The sequence below is a fragment of the Ictidomys tridecemlineatus genome, chromosome X (genome assembly GCF_052094955.1).
Source record: "Ictidomys tridecemlineatus isolate mIctTri1 chromosome X, mIctTri1.hap1, whole genome shotgun sequence".
In the NCBI taxonomy this organism is placed as follows: domain Eukaryota; kingdom Metazoa; phylum Chordata; class Mammalia; order Rodentia; family Sciuridae; genus Ictidomys; species Ictidomys tridecemlineatus.
The window spans coordinates 8277940-8293604 of NC_135493.1; the positions used below are offsets into that span (position 1 = coordinate 8277940).

General features: G+C 35.4%; 1 pseudogene; it reads right to left on the reverse strand.

The window, feature by feature from the left end:
• Positions 1-578: 578 nt before the first annotated feature.
• On the reverse strand, positions 579-1509 carry LOC101965927 (ribose-phosphate pyrophosphokinase 1-like; annotated as a pseudogene).
• Between the last annotated feature and the right edge of the window lie 14156 nt (positions 1510-15665).

A 15665-nucleotide genomic window follows, 5' to 3' on the forward strand; every position in this document is an offset into this window, starting at 1 on the left:
TGAGAAATAGAGGTTTAATTTCATTTTGTTACATGTGGATTTCCAGTTTTCCCAGCACCATTTGTTGAATAATCTATCTTTTCTCCAGTGTATGTTTTTGGTGCCTTTGTCTCTAATATAAGATAACTAAAGTTATATGGGTTAGATTTTGTGTCCTCTATCCTATACTTTAAATAAATAAGTGATGATTCTCTAATTTATGTAATTAGTAATTTGTTTCTTCTCTTTTCTTTATTGGTTAGCCTTATTAAAGTTTTATTAATTTCATAGATATTTTTAAAGAACTAGCTTTGCATTTTATTAGGTTTCTCTATTGATTTCATGTTTTGAATTTTATTGATTTCTATGCTGATTTTGATCATTTGTTTTCTTTGGTTCTCCCAAGGCTTAATTTACTTTTCTTTCTTTAGCTCCTTATGGTGAAAGAATAGCTTACTGATTTTAGACCTTTCTTCTTTTCTAATATATACATTCAGTACTTTATAATTCCCTCTAAGAACTACCCGCACTGCATCCCATATTTTTTTTTTAAAGAGGCAGGGTAGATTTTATTCTAAAAAATATCACAGGTTTTTCTATTATAAAGGGACATGTGTGACCACATAGGAAACAGATTCCCCATTATGGGTTCTCCTGATGGCTTCTGTAAGGATAATGGAGATATTAATCACTTGTATTTTGGAGCAAAGCTTCATCTTGTTCTCTTAAATATGGTATTGATGACCACTGTTCTTCAAAACACATCGGAAATGGCTGGCCAGAAAATATTCCATGATTCAAGATAGCATAACTCTGGTGGCTACAGCTGAGAGAAGGTTGTTATCTGTATAGTAAATTGTGCCACAGGTTTCAGCTATGTCATTCATAAGGATATCCTTTGGTATCCTTTGCATCTTCCACTAGCACCATGAAGTTTACTTCATTGGCCTTCTTCCATTCCTTGTGAATCAATGCAAAGTCCACATTAAACCAGTTTGCAATGGAGGTCACTCTCTTGGCTCTACCAACATCAGATAACATAATAATGCAGTTCCTCCACTCAGAGATATTCTCCCTAATCCACTTCAGGACCTCTTGCTCTTTATACAGATTGTTATGTGATATTTATTGGTAACAAAAAAGTCTTAAATTTGAGAAGCATGTAGATCCATGATGATAATATGATCTTCACCAGCCACAGATTGCATATTTGAGATAAGCTTTGCTGAAATTAGAATCCAGCCCTTGTTCTTCTTATACTGCCAGGCATAAGGGAAACAGGATGACTGTGGTAACCTGGCTTGCTGAAGCAGTCTTTCAGGGATTAATCATGATCTAAAACACCATTAGATTGTTGTTAATTTCACCACAGCCAGTCTGAATGAAGAATGCAGACACGTTCTCCAAGTACATTTTCACCAATTTCCACACAGTTTTCCTGATTGCTGAATTTCTTAGTCACTACCTTACCTAGATAAGGTAGGATAAGTCCTGATGGGAACTGCTGCTGCAGATTTTGATATTCGGCATATCGAGAAGCTTCCCTATGTGCTCTTTGCTCAGTGCTGCTGTGGAAACCAGAACTGAAGTCATCCCATAAATTTTGAAAAGTTTGTATTTTCTTTTTTTTTTCCATGACGAAGAGTTGATAGCTCTGTGGATTGCAGTATTTTTTTTTTACATTAAAGCATTTATTTTTATTGTTGGTTGTTCAAAACATTACATAGTTCTTGATATATCATATTTCACACTTTGATTCAAGTGGGTTATGAACTCCCATTTTTACCCCATATACAGATTGCAGAATCACATCAGTTACACTTCCATTGATTTACATATTGCCATACTCGTGTCTGTTGTATTCTGCTGCCTTTCCTATCCTCTACTATCCCCCCTCCCCTCCCCTCCCCTCTTTTATCTCTACCCCCTCTACTGTAATTCATTTCTCCCCCTTGTATTATTTTACCCTTTCCCCTCACTTCCTCTTGTATGTAATTTTGTATAACCCTGAGGGTCTCCTTCCATTTCCATGCAATTTCCCTTCTCTCTCCCTTTCCCTCCCACCTCTCATCCCTGTTTAATGTTAATCTTCTTCTCATGCTCTTCGTCCCTACCCTGTCCTTGGTTACTCCCCTTATATCAAAGAAGACATTTGGCATTTGTTTTTTAGGGATTGGCTAGCTTCACTTAGCATAGTCTGCTCTAATGCCATCCATTTCCCTCCAAATTCTATGATTTTGTCATTTTCTAATGCAGAGTAACACTCCATTGTGTATAAATGCCACATTTTTTTAATCCATTCGTCTATTGAAGGGCATCTAGGTTGGTTCCACAGTCTTGCTATTGTGAATTGTGCTGCTGTGAACATCGATGTAGCAGTGTCCCTGTAGCATGCTCTTTTTAGGTCTTTAGGGAATAGACCGAGAAGGGGAATAGCTGGGTCAAATGGTGGTTCCATTCCCAGCTTTCCAAGAAATCTCCATACTACTTTCCAAATTGGCTGCACCAATTTGCAGTCCCACCAACAATGAACAACTGTACCCTTTTCCCCACATCCTCACCAGCACTTGTTGTTGTTGGACTTCCTAATGGCTGCCAATCTTACTGGAGTGAGATGATATCTTAGGGTGGTTTTGATTTGCCTTCCTAGCTCACTTCAAGAAAGGTAAAAAAAAAAATACAACTATGAAAGTCACAGTCTCAAAGAAACCAAAGAAGCTAGAAGAAGAGAGGGGGATCATGAGAATGGGCTTACTTTCAGGCTCTCTTATATTTTGAAAAGAAAGCATCAGCAAAAATCAAGGTGCAGGACTGTTTTCTGACTCAACCTGTTGGAAGGAGGCAGAAAGCAGAAGAGACAGTTAACATGCATGTATGATCTTTCAGTGCATGTTGACCCTGCCAAATGATAATCAAGTCCAGATGGGTATTATAAAAATTTGATCTATTCTGGTCATTATTTTCTCTTCTTCTGGAATTATAGATATTAGTTGAACAGAGCAAGGAAATTCTTCCTATATTAGGCAATTATAAGTATGGTTAATCTTAATATGAAAAGAGAAGGGGCACCTATGAGGGCTGGGTAGGTCAGGAAAGACTGTCAAGAAGCAATGCCTTATTACATCATCCTCAAAGATGAGTTAGAACTAGGTAAAGGAGGATAAGGAGTAAAGGATTTTCTGGGTAGTATGAACAAGTATTATGAGCAAAGACCTAGAGGAAAGACAGAAAACGACCTATTTGAGGTCTGTAAAAAAAATTTGCACAACCAGAATATTAAATGTCATTAAGGGAGTGGAGTAGGCTCAGAAAATGAGGCTGAAGCAGGAGGCAGGAGGCAGATCATGCAAAATGGTGGATCTATTACCAAAGAACTTAGACTTTAAGTATAATAGTAAACCACTTAAGGGGAAATACATCATTAGATTTATTTTTGGAGAAGATGATTCTGGTTGATGTGTTAATATTGGATTGTAGGTGATGGTGTGGGTGGAGATATTGGGGACACCAAAGAGAAGTTCCAGTTTGAATTTCATGGTGACAATAGCCATGTAGGTAAATTAGAAAAATAATTAAGAAACAAAATGTGTTGGTACTGACTAGATGGGGGAATGGGATACAGGAAGGGAGATATTAAAAGATGATTCCAGAACTCTGGATTGGGATATTCTTTCTGGACCAGTACCAATAGTGCCTTGAAAAATAGTGTCTGCATAGTTTGATCCTCTCAGTAGCTTCCCATACATTTTACAAAATGAAGGTAATTGTTTTAGGATATAGTATGTCTCAATTAGAGCATCACAATTTGAAAACGTTGGGTTAACCTAAATTCCAAACACTTAAAACTCTAACAATTTAATTGTGTAAATGGAAAAAAAGCTATTTTAATAAGGGGAACTCCTGGTATGTAACCAGGAGTTTTCAGTTCAAGTAGCAAGTAGTTGTAGGACAGAATTGCAGGCAGAATAATAATCTGAGGATTTATTAATTGTATTGTGCCAGGTCTGCCCTTGTTATTGATAAATCAATTATAGACAAACTAAGTTTGTAACTTTTCAGCTGGACACCCTTTAAAAATATGAAGCATTTACTGCCCTGAACTATTTACCTGATTGAGTTACTTTTAAATTACACTGGGAGAGCATGGCCAAGTACTGAAAGCTGACACATCATCTTAGCAGGGGTGAAGTTTGATTGTGAAATTGGACATGAACTTATCTGGCAAGAACAGAACTTCTAAAATGTTCTTACCTAAAACATTTCTTCTCCTATAAACTTATGAGAATGTCAGAGATAAATTATAAAGGTCAACTAATACAGCCCTTTCTTAGCATAGATAAAACTAAGCCTCAGAGTACTGATTAAGGAACCTGTCCATGGTCACATGTCACCCTTAGAACTGAGTCAGGACTCAATAGCATTAGTTTTTAGATCATCACGTGGTTGTCCATTGACTGTCCAGAACCCCTGGACTCCAAATGCTTATGGTATTATTAATAAGAAAAGAAATACAAATATATTTAAAAGCATTAATGTACTTCCTGGAATTCTATGAAAATCAATTATATTTTTTTCAATCAGCAAACATTAATATCATAAATCTTTATTCACATAGAGATCAGTATCATTGTAGGGGAACACTGATAAAACGTTCACATATTCAAAAATTGTGGTCCTGCTTGTTGTGGGTCAAATGTGTTCCCCCCAAATATATGTGGAAATATGAATCCCTAGTTCCTGTGAATGTGATATTATTTGGAAATAAAGCCTTTATGATGCATTCAAGATGAGTTCATAGAATTAAAGTAGGTTGTAGTCCAATATTACTGACATATGTTAGAAGAAATTAACAGGGAGAATACCAGGTGATGTCAGAGGTGAGACTAGAGCCATTTGTCCATAAATCTAGGAATGCAAAGGATTGCTAGTAGCACCAGAAGCTAAGAGAAAAGCATGGAACAGAGTGTATGTTAGAGGCTTCAGAGAGAGCACAGCCTTGCTGACACCTTGATCCTGAATTTCTAACCTCCACAACTATGAGATGATGCATTTTCATTATTTTAGGTCATTCAGTTTAAGATATTTTGTTACAGCAGTCATTGCAAATTAACATATTACTGTTAAGCAAAGAATTGGTGTTGAGGGCTGCCAATAGGCTATGGAAGATGAACACTCAGTTGAAAGGTTGCCATTTTGTATGATTTATTTGCCTGAATTATTTCCCTACATGTAGATGCTACTATGCTTTTGGCTTAGCACTTTTCCTTCACATGTACTATGTACTTACTGCTCCTGTACCTTGTCCTCCTTCACCGTCTAACTTCAGCCCTCATGCTCCCTACTCCTCTTTCTTTAGGAAGGGCGGTCTTCCACATAGCATTTGCGGATTAGTTTTTTTTAATAGGATGAGAGTGCTTTAGCACTGATTATGTTCATGAGGTCTCCTGTACTATATTTACTTTTAAATGCAATTTGCTTTTAGTGTAGAAATTAAAGATGATTTCCTCACTAGTCCTTTCCTTCCAAATCGAGCTTCATATATCCTTTCATCTGAATACTAAATGGATATTTGGGTTTTTTTTTTTTTTGGCTGTACCAGACAAAAATCAAAGTCAAAGTTAATACTGAGGAAAGATAACAGAGAATCATGAAGTATGGCATTTCAGTGGAATAAAATAAATATGATTATTTCCCTTGGCAATTCTGTTCCAATTAGATAATCAAGTAAACTCCTGACTTTATTGTTCAGTGTACTCGAATGTAGGACTTCTTCAACATGAATGTGATATTGGCTTTAAATTTTATGCTTTCAACTACATCACACTCTATCATTAAATGTTGAAGTTTAGAAGGATCTTAGAAGTCAGTGATCTCAGCAAGTCCTCTGGAAGTGCTGATACTTGCACAAGCTCACAGAATTGATGGTTTGATGGTAGAATCAAGCCTGGATCCTAGGCCTTTTGTGTCCCTGTCCAGTATTCATTTGGTCAAATAATTGTCAGAGAAAGTTTCCTTTCAAAAAGTGAAACTGGAGTGCCTCTTGCAAGCAAATGTACTATAGTTTCAGGTCTGATCTCTTTAAATACAGAGAGGACTAAACTTTCTTGTAGACTCATCTATTTTAATTACTTCTTATTTCAACTAGAGTATCAAAATTCTTTCCATAAATAAAATAAATATGAGATAGCTAATTCACAATATAATTTCAAAATTAAATAATGGAATTTCTTAGTTTTGGAAATTGTACTAAGGCTATGTAATGTGTTAACATTAGGGAAATCTGGGTGAGAGATGTAAATGAACTGTCAAATATTATTACAAGTTTCTGTGTATTTAAACTTATTACAAATTTAAAAGGTATAGAATATTGAATGTGTGATTTTTTAATGTACTGATATCTTTCCTAGCCAAACCTTTTCCTGAAAAAAAAGTATGTGTGTTCTTCAGAACATTCTTTATATAGTAAAGGCTGGCCTTATACTACTGTAGAAAAGCAAGTTTAATAAGTCTCTCTTTTTTATTATGAAAATTATATTTCATTAATAGCCATTAACATCATAGAATAGACAATGTTTTCAATGGTCATAATTTTCACAAAGCAAAGATGTGGCATGAGACATAGATAAAGAGTACTATTGAGAGTTTTGCAATGACTGGATACTCCTGTAATGTAAAAGCTATGGTGTTCATCTTCTCCTGGAGACAGAATACATTTAGAATCAACTATGGTCCAAAACTACTAGACACTTCTCTCCAAGTCCATTCTTAGATAATCACCTTTTGAGTGCCTACATATCACAATATATATCTCATTATTGTTAGAAGGACACATAATAGGTGATGATCATGTAGTTTGATTAGTGCTGTGGTGGAGGAAGTTACATGGTTTTGTCAATACAGAGAAGATGAGAACTTCTACTTTGACTGTACAGTGGGGATGTCAGGGGGAAATTCTTGAGGGAGGGACTATACAAGGCTGACTCTTTAAAGTGAACAGGAGGTTATAGTACAGACGACAGAGATGCATTCTAAGCAAACATAGGACACATATGAGAGAAAATTGGCACGTTGGGCAAGTACTCCATTACCATTGGATCCTGTGTATGCAGAAGGGGTATTGGGAAAGACCCTTTATCCTGAATCCTTTTGAGGAGAGAACAGGAACACAGCATAATTTTTTTTTCAAAAGGATCATTCTGGCTGTAAAATGGAAAGTGAATTGAAGGTGAGATGGAAACATGGCAAGTATTAAGAAGGTTATTGCAACTGACGTCATGAAAGAGGGTGATTGTGGCAGGCATGGCCAGAAGTGTACTCTTTAAGACATATTTAGGAGATAAATTTGAAAGACCTTGGTGCTTTAGTGGATGTGAAGATTTACTGAAAGTAGAAGATAGTATCAACATTTTTTTCTTTTTCATAATGAGCTAGCTTCATCTTCTTTCTGAACACTTCCTCCATCTACTCGTGTAATTGAAACTTAGTTCTCTTAAGGACATTTCTTTCCCTGGAGGGTTTTCAAGTGAAGAGGCCGAGTAAAGGGAACACCATGTGCTCCTAGGTATAGTTTATGAGTATCTAAAAAAGACATGGGTCAAATAACTTTTCTTCCCATTTTGTATTCAGTTAAAATCATTGAGTTTAAAAAGAAACTGAATTAAGAAATATATTCTGGTTTCACTATGAGTAATTTATTTTCTAGGGGAATAATGACATGGAGAAAAGGCTTAAACACATTATAATGCCACTTGAGCATTTTTTTTTTTTGGTACTAGAGATTAAACTCAGGGGCACTTGACCACTGAGCCACATCCCCATCCCTATTTTGTATTTTATTTAGAGACAGGTTCTTACTGAGTTGCTTAACACCTCACTAAGTTGTTGGGGCTGGCTTTGAACTCACGATTCTCCTACCTCAGCCTCCTGACCACCACCCCACCTGGCCAGAGTATCAATTAATCTTGATATATCACTTTTCAAGTGATAGACCTGGAAGTAGTGATAGTGTCTCCATTGATCTCCCTGGTCTCTTTTAGAATATTGCTTCTCTGTGCTGTCATTAACACTTTTTGCTATTACGAAAGTCCATTATCCAACTCTAAAATTCTTTCCATCTCTGTATTGCTGTCATCTACCCTAGTTATTCTTCTAGGACTTTGGCACCTGATTTTCTGTTTTCCTTTACACACTAAGTCCTGCCCACCCCAGAATGACATCAATGCCTGCATGGGTACCATCTAAATATTCTGGTCCCCTATTTCCAATGAACTTTCCCATCAGTCTTCCTCAATTAGCCTTCTCTATAGCTACACTCTGGAACTTGTCATTGTTCATAACTGCTCCACTTCTAAAATCTCTAATTCTAGTACATCATTGTATTAGAACCACCACTCCTTCCAGCTATATTATTTTATCTCTTTAATACATCCAGACTCTTTATTTTTTCCTAATTAATCAACACTTCCATTTCTTCATTTTTCTTTCTAACTGGGTTACTTCCCTCGCAAATAATTTTAATAACATTTTTAAAACTGCAAACACCTTACAGTCTTTGTTGTTTTGCTGCATCAATCTGAAAAAACCTGCATTAATCCAACTGTCTATTTTGTCTGATTGTGCAGTTTAGTGCTTCAGAAATATGATTCAACAGAGCAAGTTATTTCTAATATGAATTCATGATTATGAACTTCAAGTGGGCCCTCAGTTCTTCCTGACAAACCTATCATGTATCTTTGGCCAATCTGTTTCTCCTCTCTTCACAAAGACCACTTCAAAACCTCCCTTCAAATCTGAGCCCTGTTCCAAGTCATTCTTTGTAGATGACCTTTTTGGGCCATCTTACTAAGGGAAAAGAGATTCAGGAAGGAAACTATCAAATGTACAAGTCAGCCTGTACCTTAACTGCATCCATTTTATCCTACTTTATTTTTGTTCATAATTTAGGAACATCCTACCCTTCAATATGAGGCCATAAGCTCATATAGGCTATTTGCATCAGATTTTATACATACTTAGTTATCTTTCATTGAAAGAAAAATTTGCACCCATTTACTGTCCTTTATTCTCTCCTGTTCTGTTCAAAATTTAGATCAATTGCTTGTATTCACTGCCTCCAATTTCTCCACTCCGTGAACCAACTTAATCTAGCTGCCACAAACCAGTTTTCGCCAAAATTATTAATGGATGTTATGTTACTAAGTCTAAAAACATGTTAAAAATCCCTGTTTTCCTTGATCTTTTATCAACATTCAACCTGTTGGCTGCTTCCTCTCTTATGAAAAAAAAAACAAGACAAAAACATATCATACTTTATGACACAACAAATTATGAGTAGTACGTGGAGATCTTAGAATGTATGCACTATGCTAGTTTCAATAGTGCCTCCTTCTGACTCAGAAGTATATTCCTTTACCCCACAGCCTGTACTTGATCTATTTTGGAATTTTTATCACTGCATCCATTTAATTTGTCATGAAATCTAAAGCCTTTTTCTAATGCCCTAAAATGGAAATTGTCAATGAGGGATGGCAACATCTAAACAAGACTGATGAGTATACTAATTATTTCAGGGGATAGATTCTTCACAGAGAGGGCTGATGGGTAACACTTTCAATATTAGATACAAAAAAGAGAAAGATAGCATTTTAGCAAACAGGATGCTTAATCAGCAAGAGAAGGGCTTCTAAGATCGATTTAAATTTTAAGCATGACGATGTACTTCAGTGACTGTCAAGTTGAGTATTCAGTCTGTTTTCTCTAATTTTAGTTTGATTCAAAGCAAATTTATTGAGCTTAGTGTATGTTAAATATCCTGTCCCATACCATGGGACATACAGATGAATGAGTCATGATTTCTATCCATAAGGAGCTTTCAATATATTATATACAGCTCTCATGCTCGTATGTCTTTTTTGGTGAACAATTAAACTCTAAAGTGTCTGGGTTGCTGAGGGTGAGTTCTGAATGCAGAGTACAGCAGGTTCAAACAGAAAAATATCATGGACCCAAATAGGAAGTAAAATTTTCTCCAAAAGAGGTTTAAAGCATGCTTTATGTTGCATAGCCCTCTAGGAACATAGGAAAAAAATAGACTATTTCTGGAATCATAAGCACATATCATTTAGGCTAAAAAGAAAATATCACAGCAATATTAAACAATTTTCATAAGTTGGTAGAGGAGGAAGCCAGTATTTTGCATGGTTAACTGAGTCAAAGGTGCTGAGAAATCACATACGAGGAGGAATAAGGATTGCTTAATATTATTATTATTAAGTATTTATTAATATTACTGCTGCTGCTGCTTCTACTAGCAATAGATAACATTTATGCAGTTTATGCTCTGTTTAGAGCACTTTTCTAATAATTACATTGATGTTATATCAGTCAATTTCCCTAACAGATCTGTAAGATAGACACTAATATTTAAATTTTATCATTTAAAAAGCTAATATGCACATGTAAACTGACTCATCCAAAGTAAGTGATGTAGCCAGAATTTAGCACTTGAGCCTTGGTGATGGGCAAAAATGACTTGAGTGAAGTAGTAGGAACCTCAAACATTCTGGAATGATTTAAGGAGTTAATACACAGGATAAAGAACAAACAAAGACAGAAAAACATATTTGGGGAGAATTTTTGTACAGACTGTCTTTAATCAAATGTATGGAAATATGTACTGTAACAAGAAGAAAGAAGAAAAATATCAGATACGTAGGTTTGTAACATTTGATCAGCAGAAACTGACCAACAATTTATATGTTGGCATCTTACAAAGTGGGGTTAGAATTTTGAAAATGTTTATGCTTTAAATATCCTTGGAGAGAGTGGACAAGTCAGCCTACAGGAGGAATATAATGAGAATACTTGGCCATGTTGAGGATTGATTCATTTAAGGTTTTTGGATATAAATTTAAAGTATTATAAACTTGTGCTATTTTAGAATTTTCTCCTGACATCCTAGGATTCTTCATTGTAGGGAGGGAAAACATGGATATTTGAGTTTGGTTCTTGTTGAGTTTTACCAGATATGTGAAATGAAAAACAAATGGGTATTTTTTTTTTGTGGGGCTGGGGATTGAACCCAGGGCCTTGGGATTGAACCCAGGGCCTTGTGGATGCTAGGCAAGCACTCTTCCAACTGATCTATATGAAGACATGAATTGGTGTCACCATAATTTATATACAACTGGAGATATGTAAAAGTGTGCTGTATATGTGTAGTAAGAATTGTAATGCATTCCACTGTCATTTATTTTTTAAAAAAATCAATAAAAAGAAAAACAAATGGGTAAAGGAAAATTAGGATAATGGTAACAGTGTTATTGATGTGACAGAATGTGGAGAGTTAGCTGAATAAAGAGGACAGTGAAGAAAGTTGGAAGCTGATTGATAGGTAGAAGGTAGAGGAGTCAATAGACAGACTGTCACAGTGAGTGGACACTAATTTAGCACTCACAATTGGGAAGCTTTATTTTAGCTGGAAGGATAAGAAATAATGTTCAGAAATGATAAATTTGAATCAATGCTTTTGGTGGCAGCACAGTTTCACGTAAATGACAAAGCCCATGGTGTTAATGAGGGAATGGGTAGATAAGGTAGAATGGAGAAGAAAGAAGAAAGCTGAATTCTTTCAGGATATACTTAGCTTGACATAAAATCTGTATTTCCATTATATTTTTCATTATTCCTATAACTTGTGAAATGAGATAATCCATGGTCTATTGATAAGGTAATTTTGTCTTCTTCTTGTTGTAGGATATTTTTAATTAATAGATGATACCACCCTCCACACACAAGCTTTGAATTCTCAGATGTAAGCCACTGGTTCTATACTAGAATAGTATGCTCCACCCACTACCCTCATAAAACAAGTTGGATATGTGTTGGAACATTTTTTGGTTGTTATAAGGATTAGGCATAACCACAGGCATTCAGTGAGTTATGACCAGGCATTGTAAATGTTCTGAAGTTCTGGCACAGGCTTTGCACAAAAGATAAATAATGCCATTTTGTGCAGTAATTTGAAATGTCATATCAGACATTATTGTATATATAAAACCCATTAATTATTACCTGATTTTGGAACCCAGCTCATTCTTAGAGAGAATTTCAAAGTATTTGTGTGTATTTTAATAACCATTAAAATGTCCAGGAAATGCAAAAAATCCTGTAAAATGAGATGAGCCTCTCTTAAGTGTTGTTTGGAATATTGTCAACAACTATTCACCACATCTCAAATTTCAACACTTAATATGAATTCTTCTATACCTATTTGAGATACCTGTATCTGCAAATCTGTAAAATAACATTTTATTTAAAAGTCCTTTCAGTTGATATAAAAGTGAATATCATTAAATTATCAGGCATATGAACTGCAGTGATCTTATTGAATTTCATTGATGATTGTTTTAAGGATACTATTACTATCACTAAAGTGCACCAATTAGATCAATTAGATATCTTAGTTGTAAACATTTCATATTGGGATTTTAAGGTAATTTTTAAGTTGGCTGTTGCTTTTCAATCTTATTCTAATCTTGTCTTCTGAGGTATATCATCACTACTCTAGAACTTCTTTTGTTAAGTTCCTCTTCAGTATATCCTCTATTCTCCCATTTCTGTTGAATGTTATATTATCCAAGATCTCTTTATATTAGAAACTACATTTTACACTTTGACATGTAATGAGATTTCACATTAGATGATGTGTTTTTCATGATACTCCATACCTCTTTGACCCATCTCATAACCATTAAAAATGGAAACAAGCTCATTTACAATAATAACATCCTTGTTTCTTTTCTCAACTTTGGATGCGTATGTGTTTGGCATATTATTAGCATTACAGGAAATGTTGTTTCTTATTTTTCTCTTATTATATATAAGACTGGCCCATTATTACTAATCCTAACATGCTTTCCCTTATTAATATTTTCTTGAATTTCTCTAGATTCATTTCTGGCTATAAATTATATCCTTTACCTTAATTATGTAAGTATGTAGAATTTTCAAAACATTAAAATTGGTATTACACAATATTTTTTAGGAAAAGAAGTGCCTAATTAAACATAGTTTATGTCTACTCTCCCTGCTCCCCTTCCTCTAATAAAGAATTTTTATGTTTCAGTATTATGTCCCTTAAGGAATCACACTAGACTTGAAGAAAGGGAATGTGGTGTCTAGACCAAGTCAGGAGTGGCGTGACCTGGGATATTCAATGGATTTCCCTAGCGATTGTAAGTGGGTTTGTGTTTTAGTTTTTGTAGCCAATACCTTGAGTGAAAAATATTTGTTCCCTGGCTACAAGAAGTCAACAATGGGAGATGGGTATGTGGTATAGGTGGAAATTACATGCTTCAGCATGTGAGCACTGTGAACTTTCTGGGCTTAAGCTTGGTATGAAAGGAGGAGAACCATTCATGAGCAAGGACTGTGATGGACTGAAGACCAGAGGCCCATTGTGACATCTGCTGTACTGAATAGCCCTTCTTTTTCCTCTATAATTCCAAGGTGAGAGGAAGTTTCCCAGAACAACAGTTGAGATTGAATTTTCTATCAGTTGTAACAGATGGAGATGAAATTAAATTTGATTTTAAAAACTGAAAATAAAAGTTACTAGTCCTAAAATGCACTGGTGAAAATTAACACAGGATTACACTTGAGTTTGATAGTGTTATTTTGGGCATAATTTTATTGGGGAAACACTGGAAAACTTTTATTAAAGGACAACTATTTGGATGGCTCTTTAGCTGCATATTCCAAAGGAATAGTAACTTTTTGATGACTTTGTTCTAATCTTCCAAGACCTTAGAATGAATATATTTTTATTCTTCAATTTAATCTCATTAACAAAAAGTACAAACTATTTTAATGAATATCTTTTTATCCTTAAATCTCCACATCCACTAGCCTCACTATGAAGGCCCCAGAGGGATAACTTAATGCTTTGTAGAAAGACTCACACATCTCACTCCACTTTACATACTGCAGAGGGTATGGTAATACTTCTGCAAAAAGAAGTGCTCCGGATTGTCAACCCCCAGTGCTTTTGTGAAGCTGGTGTTTGTAAGAAAGTAGATTGAATTAGTCAGGGTCAGACAGCAGTTGGAGTAAATCACCAGGGAAGACCATGAGTGGCAGGGAGAAGCTATTGGGGTGCATACACTTGGGAAATAAGAAAACAGATCTTCGAGCTGTGCTTACTAAACAGAGCTCTCTGGAAATATCACTTAGGAGTGATTGGATACTGAATTAAAATGTCCGCATTTGTATTTCCCCCTGAATGACTGTTGCACAATGAGCTAATCTGAATGCTTTTGAGAAGAGTTTCTATATGGCTTATTTTCTACTCAACTGAAAGCTCTCAAGCTCAAGACAAGATATTTCAGTTGTGTGACTTCATTGTGTGAGTTGTCACAAAATGAGGTGGGGAAGAAATATTGCTCTTTAAAAGTTAGTGAACCGTGGGGATTTTACGTGGCATTGTAAAGAGTTCAAACTAGTCAAGGAAAGAAATGGCAGATGGACAACTCGAAGAAGGTTCCAGCAATGCTTGAAAGACATACGCATTGATCTCAAAGGGCTTTCCTTTCAGAGATGCACAGCCTAGGCCTGAGTGACTTCAATAGATGGTCAAGAAAATATCCGTGTTATTACACTGGGCTTTTTGCTGAATACAGTTTCCACATCCATCCTCAAGACAAGTTTATAGCTAGCTCCACACAGCACATAAATTATCTTGAAAAGACCTCAAATGGTTAAATTTGATCAAACAAGTGGTTACTTAGAAAACTACTCATTAGCATCCTGTTACCAAGCAGAACATGGACTGAATTAAGTTGCTTGTTTTCAAACACCTGTTTGAAACTACCATACATGGACTAACTGAAATAGAAGAGAATTTTCATTTTCAGTTAAAAACCCTACACATTTTTAAAAATAAAACAAATAGTAATTTTCAACCATTGTACGTCCTTTGAGAACTGACATGCTTCTGGGTATCTTTTATTACCTATCTTGCAAATATTGCAAGAACCAGTCAGAGTCCCTATAAAAATTTTCATTCTACCTGATCTTTCAGCAGCATTTGACACTGTTAGCCTCCCCATGATTTCTTTTATTAATGCCTTATAGTTGCACATAATAGTTGGGTTCATTTTGAAATTATCACATATGCATGGAATTTAATTTACTCAATTTCAGTCCCTGGTTCCCCTGCCCTTACTTCCTTCCCCTCCTTCCCCCCTTACTTCTCTTCTTCTGCTCTACTAGTCTACTTTCTGGTTTTTTTATTCTAATTGATGCTTTATGGATATACATACATAACCTCCCCATTTTGCAATTCTGTCCTCCATTGTTTATAGACCTGCTGGGTTCCCACATTAATTCTAACACTTCTCCTAATCAAATTCATCTGTGACTTCCAGTGTATCTGCCAATCCTTGAAATGCTTGTTTATTCTCATCAGTTCTGTTTTGGACTTTTCTTGCTCATACAATCTCTCTGGATCAGCTGAATTTCAATTTTCCTCTATATCTGTGCTTGTTCACTACAGTATCTACCAGCCTAAATTTAAATAGTGGCTACTTGAATTTAAATTAATTAAAATAAAATTTAAAATTCAGTTCTTCAGTCATGCCAGCCACATTTCAAGTACTCAATCACAATATGTGACTATTAGCTGCCAT